The 6,657-nt window shown below is 35.5% G+C and overlaps 1 pseudogene; it reads right to left on the bottom strand.

The window, feature by feature from the left end:
* Positions 1-1,056: 1,056 nt before the first annotated feature.
* On the bottom strand, positions 1,057-1,771 carry LOC130690901 (J domain-containing protein-like; annotated as a pseudogene).
* Between the last annotated feature and the right edge of the window lie 4,886 nt (positions 1,772-6,657).

Below are 6,657 nucleotides of genomic sequence, written 5' to 3'. Positions count from 1 at the left end.
GGCCGTAACGTCACGTCACGTCACGTCACCATCCAATACAGTCTTTAACGTTGGCATTTTTCCAACCATTTGAAGTTTTTCTTTTTCGAACACATTAAATATGAGACTGATGATTAATGAAGAACCGCGACATCTGTTTGGTCAATACTCACAAGTATACATTCATTTGTTTGATGTCAAATCGTTCGGTGACAAAAGTTCTTCTTCCAGAAGACTCATTTTCTGAAAAAAAAAATGTTTACGATGAGAAAGCTTCATCTAGGCAGACGATGGACAGGTTAAAATATTTGAAACAACAAAAGAAAACACATGTCATAGTTTAGAATGATCGAATAAACGCTCATGAATATTATAGCAGAAACAAATACGATCAACTGAAAGTGTAGCGATCCACGTTCTGATGCAAATGAGAGATTCTTTGGCGCTGTTGCTGTATCGTTAAGACATTGCCATCTTTTCAAAATGGATTTCCTATTAAACATCATGCCTTTTTTCATAGAATATTAGCCAAATCATTTTGAAAAATAAAAAAAACATGCATTTACCTAGTTGACGAACAACGTACCTATCTTGCCTAACTCCTCGTTCCTCTAGTATCTTCACATCTACATTGTTCAGACATAGTATGTCCCTTTAATGAACTAAAAGACAAAAAAAAAAAAAATAATTAACACAATTACGTTTTCAGAAAACATGTACAAGAAACCTATTTACCTTGTTGACAGAAATGACACCAGAATAGTACTTTAAAATATTCAGTTCGGAACCACAAACTAAAAAGCATTAATCAATATCTGTTGGCCATAATTACCATTTAACAATTTCACCCCTTCTGTGTGGTTTTGTTCTCTTCTGTTTAAAAAATATTAGCTTATTATTGAGAACGAAATCTTGGCAATTGCACATACAGTTTTTTGTAAGGGAACAATATAATTTTATCAGCAAATCTGAAATCAATAAAAAAAATTGTTTTTTTGTAAGGGAACAATATAATTTTATCAGCAAATCTGAAATCAATAAAAAAAAAGTTTCACAAGAAATACCTGTTGCAAATACATTCCGTATTGTTTCTGCAATGAAATTAATGTCAAAATTCCATTCTTACAAGGATTGCTGGTATTCAAAGTCCTAAAATAAATGCTTTATGGCATTAATGTACAGAACGAAAAATTTGCATTTACCTTGTTTGACGAACGTTTCTATCTTGCCTGTAGCATTTTTTGTTCATGTTTTGGTATGGCCCAGTGGAGAACCTGTGTTAATTTTAATATTTCAATCTATTTTACTTTAAACCTACATAGAAAGACATCCTGATGTTGCACATATAATACTTACGGCAGTAGATCGTTTATTTATGACAATCCATTGCTTGTATGAAATTATTATTCCACTTGTTTTCCATCTGTCATAATCATTTCGCTTTTCTGGGTCACAGAGCACCTCCTTAGCTTCCTGTTGGAATGACCAGAAATTAACTGTATCTATCACATTACTTGGTTAATGTGCAAAATCTATTTACCTGAAGTTTTTGAAACTGAGTAGTGGACTTGTCATATGGATTCTTATCAGGATGACAACGTAATACTCTGTGTTTGTATTAGGTTAATATTTGGTCAACCTATTTATGTATGAAGTGAATATAAAGAACTAAAAAAAAAAAAGAACAAACAGCACAAATCTGACCGAAACTTACACTGGAGGAATCATCGCAACCTAATGTGTAGTAGTAGTCATCTTCCAGGCATCGCTCATTGAATGTAATTGCATCCATATCGTTAACCAAAAACAAGAGTACATATGGCAATACGGCAATCCGTTTTACCCAAATAAAAATAAAAAATATTTTTTTTTTTCTGTTTGACTTCTATCGCCATCTACCGGTCACATTTCTAGTTAATTGTCTATACACTGACCGAAAAAATTTTTAAGCCCGACTAAATAAGCCCGACTTAATAAACCCGACTTTCTGTTTTTTTTTACGGGTTAATTCAAAAAATAGAAGTCTGATATAAAAACATACCCCATTTTCATGATCAGCGATCAATTTCGCATCGGAATACTGTATTTTTAATGAAATCTAGGATTTGAGGAAAAATGGAAAAGCGAGAAGGCCTTCTCACTTTTGCAATTTTGGCAAAATTTTATTTCGCTTTAAATACGTGGTTTCGATGCAGAATTGAACGGGCATCACGAATATGAGGGTTGTTTTCTCGTGGAACTCATAGTGTTTTAATAAAACGTAAAAAACGGAGAAGTTGGGTTTAAAAAAATAAGCCCGACTAAAAAAATAAGCCCGACTTTATCTTTAAATTACGATTATTTCAAAAACGGCTTACTTGAAAATAAAACAAATGGTTTTTTCTGAATCCGCGTTAAAATAGGGTTATACTGTGGGATTTTCATCGCATTCCGAGAGATTTCGATTTTTTCCGATTTTGACAAAAGTGAGAAGGCCTTCTCTCTTAGCAATTTTGACAAAATGTTAGATTTCGCTTTAAATACATGGTTTCGATGCAGAATTGAACGGGGATCACGATTGTGAGGATTGTGTTCTCGTGGGACTCAAAGTTTTTTAATAAAACGTAAAAAACGGTAAAGTCGGGTTAAAAAATAAGCCCGCGCTTATATTGTCGGGCTTAAAATTTTTTCCTATTAAAAAATAATAGCATTGAATCTAGATAACTATAGATGATTTTGATTAAAAATTACTCAAGGAACATGAAAATGGAATTTGTCTTTACGTAGAGTTTATACTTTTGGAGTAATCTAAAATATGAAATAAATGTGTGTGCGAATCGAAACCATTACTAGCGCGCCAGTACGCTACAGCGCTAGCGTGAAACATCAAACTTCTTTGATTATTCAACGTTTGCATATGTATTTTATGTATATACTTGCATGCATATGCATATGTATTATACCTGAACATGTAGACTCAATCTTTAACGCATAACCCAAAAGGTAACTAACGTTCAAAAAATCCTTTGTGGAATATTCATGGTGACAACTGAATGGATTGTAATTACGAACAACCATTATCAACTAGACTTGATAAGTCCTGGGAATGTGGCATAAGGTCATTGTTTTCCAAAGCGGAAATTTAGAAACCGTGATTGTTAAAGTATTATGGCCCAACAGACGCGATGAGCTGCATGCAGGGCTACTTATACGTTTGGATATGAATGCAAAAAATAAATAATGACAAACCTACATTAGCTTTAACTTACTTTCCCTTCACAACTAGAATAGCACCAAGCCAATGCATGAATGCACTAGTGCCAAAATCGGCCGCAAGGTGATATGGAGTATTCTTGCATGTCATTAACGGTGCGTGATGCCACGCCCTAATTCGTGAGTGCTATATAATAATTGAAAATTTTAAACATTTACTCAAGTGTTTTGTTTATAATTACCTTGGATGTTGTTTATCACTATTTTCTGAATACAGTTCATTTATTACATTGTGCAATAGTTTCACTGAATTTAAATGAGAATTAGTTTAAGACGGAAAATGCCCGCTAGCGTTATCAACATGGTTTGGGGTCGTCATTCACGGTATATAATAGTTGCGTGAACATCTTTAACGTAGCGGCACTTGAACAATGACTGGGTATGGTACCCTCCCAATGTTGGGAACTAGTACCAAGAGTCTGTAAGCAATTACAACTCGAAACGTCAAGCGTTGGTATGATGATGATGGCACCCACAATGATTGGTCCACCAATCATTGGCCCCCCATTCCAATGCAGAACTGAATAGAGATGTAAGAGCTATCAGCTGATGCGAGATGGGGATCATATAGTACAGCAATATGATCTCCATCGGGGCAGGTCTGGAGGATACTAGTATGTCAGTCAAGTGCTTAGCGCAACCTTTTTGGCTATTTTTTCAATAATTAAAATAAAAACTGTCAAACCGAAACTCCTATCTCTGCCGAATATTTAAGCATTTCCTTAACATATAAAAATCTAAGGGCGAAATGAGGAAATAGCCATTATCTGGGCTGCTGCATTGCCTATCTGGTTGTACTTGGCGATCTCGGTCCAGAAATATTAATCAAAATAGGTGTAAATTACTCCTTGCAGTCAGCACGAATACTTATTCTTATGGCAGGTAAGCTCTCTACTGGATGCCAGTGATATTATTTCCATAAGGTTCTAAAATATATAACTTAATCATACACAGGAAATGGCATGTTCATCATATACCTCTGTGCCTCTTGAGAGATATTGAAACATTGGATGTAGTGTCAACAGTTTCTGTGGCTATGTAGTACATGTTATTGGTTTTGAAAGCATGTACAGTATCCTCCAGAAAAAAGAGGACACCCCCCGGTCGCCAAAAATTAAATAATATATTACTAGCGCTAGATGGCATTTAGTTTTTGCAACATATAAACAAAAAAAGCATGCGTTTTTTTTTGTTTGTTTGTTTTGACGGCAAAATTCCAGACGGTTTGCCGATTTCCGATGTTTTTTGTAATTTTGTTTCGAGCAAAATAAAGAAAACTGAAAATTTGAGAAGTCTGGAGAAAGGCACACATTGTCTGAATCGTAACCTTTTCCCAACCTCACTTTTTTTTCCAAATTTTCCGTTGTCGTATTTCTACCCGCAGGAAATGTTAGGAAAACTTATTGGCCAAAGGCGATTTTAGAATGCAGACAATATTATTTTATGTTTTTTTAATTAATCTAAATTATTCAACAGAAAATTGTTAAGAAGACTATTATTTAAGTTAAGCAAACTGGCGAACGAAATAAGTTTTAGTATTTCGTTCACCAGCCATTATCATCAATTCATAATTGAAGCCTTTTTGTAATCGAAAGATTTGAACTTAAATTGGATGGAAAACTCCTGTTTAATTCTAATTTAGATTCATCGAACAAAACCTAAAATAATATTGTCTGCATTCTAAAATCGCCTTTAGCCAATAAGTTTTCCTAATATTTCCTGCGGGAAAAAATACGACAACTGAAAATTTGGAAAAAAAACAGGTTGGGAAAAAAATGTGTGCCTTTCAGACTTTCAAATTTTCTGTTTTCTTTATTTTGCGCGAAGCAAAATTACAAAAAACATCGGAAATCGGCAAACCGTCTGGAATTTTTACGTCAAAACAAACAAGCAAAAAAAAAACGCATGCTTTTTTTGTTTATATGTTGCAAAAATTAAATGCCATCTAGCGCTAGTAATATATTATTTTATTTTTGGCGACCGGGGGGTGCCTTTTTTTCTGGAGGATACTGTACATGATTCCCTGCCCTTAATTATGTTTTATGCATCCTTCTACATGAAGTATGCTACCAAAATAACAGTGCAGTTATGACAGATTTTTTTTTCTTTTTCACTCCTTCTTTGAGGCTGGTGTCCAGGGCCTAACCGAAGGAATGTCTTCAAATATTGAAGTATGGAAAATGGGGGGTGTACTCCAATGCGTACCGATATTTTCCATGGCTTTATGATGCCAAACGTGAGTGGAAATATTTAAATTGACAAGGAGAATGCCAGATTTAATGATCAGCTTTTTAAATGCATAGGCAGGTGTTCGAAGTATACCAGAACCTTCCCTAAAAGCAATGGATCGAGTAATATCGACAGCCATTGATTTGTGCACTTTTATGTACATGGGGGTAGGAATAGCTGGCTACCTAGCCTTTGCGGATACGCATTTTACTGGCAAGTCAACATATTGTAAACTTTTTGCCTAGGAAAATCTGACGAATTTCATTGGGTCATATTTTGTCTCGACTAGGCAATATCCTCATAAGTTTTGCGCCGTCTTTTGTAACTGACCTTATGAAAGTGGGATTCCTGCTATCGATTATCTTGAGCTTTCCGTCGTGTGTTTTGCCCTGCAGGACAAGCTTTCATTCATTAGTGTATGGAAAGGTAAAGCGTTAATTCATTGATGATGTAATCGTTATGCCAAAGTGTTTGCTTTTGTTTGTTTTTTAAGTTGAGGAATCCCTTCAGACGTCTGAAACTAGTGGCGGGATGTCAGGAGGAACAACCGGCTCACTTTCGGATTTCCGTTTCAAAATCCTGACATTCATAATCGTCACGGCAACCTTAATAATAGGTAAAGTTTATTGAAATCTAGTACAATAAGATGAAAAAGAAAATATAAATGTCGATTGGTGTCTGTTGGTATCTGCATTCCGAATGTCGAGTTCGTTTTAGGTCTGGTGGGTGCCACTTCAGGAACGGCAGTTTGTTGTGTTGCGCCTGCGTGGATTTATCTGCAAGTTGTCCCATCGACTTCTGGTGAACGCTGGATTGCCAAAGTGGGTCTTCGAAGAATTTTGTCACTCGCAATAACTAAAGAATTCTCCGTGCGTTAGGTACTGTTCGTGTGCGGATTGATTATTCTTCTTTTGGGCACCGCTGCCAATATTTATGCAGAGGAAGAATACTCGGAAACTCACGCTGAGGTCATCATTCCGCCTAGTTTAAGGGAAATCGAAGCCAAATTTGACCTTCCGTTGCCTCAGTCATCGCCAGCAGTAGTCATGATGGACAACTTCAATAGACTTGGTGATAAATCCTTCAATGAACCTTTTAGCTTCAATAGGTCAGCATTCGTTTTGGGATTTCATTCCCAGATTATCGTTTAAGTTGTTGTGTTTTTCGTTTCGCTTTTTTATTCTTATTCAATACTAT

Source organism: Daphnia carinata, unplaced genomic scaffold, assembly GCF_022539665.2.
Source record: "Daphnia carinata strain CSIRO-1 unplaced genomic scaffold, CSIRO_AGI_Dcar_HiC_V3 NW_026452945.1, whole genome shotgun sequence".
In the NCBI taxonomy this organism is placed as follows: Eukaryota; Metazoa; Arthropoda; class Branchiopoda; order Diplostraca; family Daphniidae; genus Daphnia; species Daphnia carinata.
Note: the sequence above shows the minus strand (reverse complement) of the source record. Positions and strands in the feature narration are given on the sequence as shown.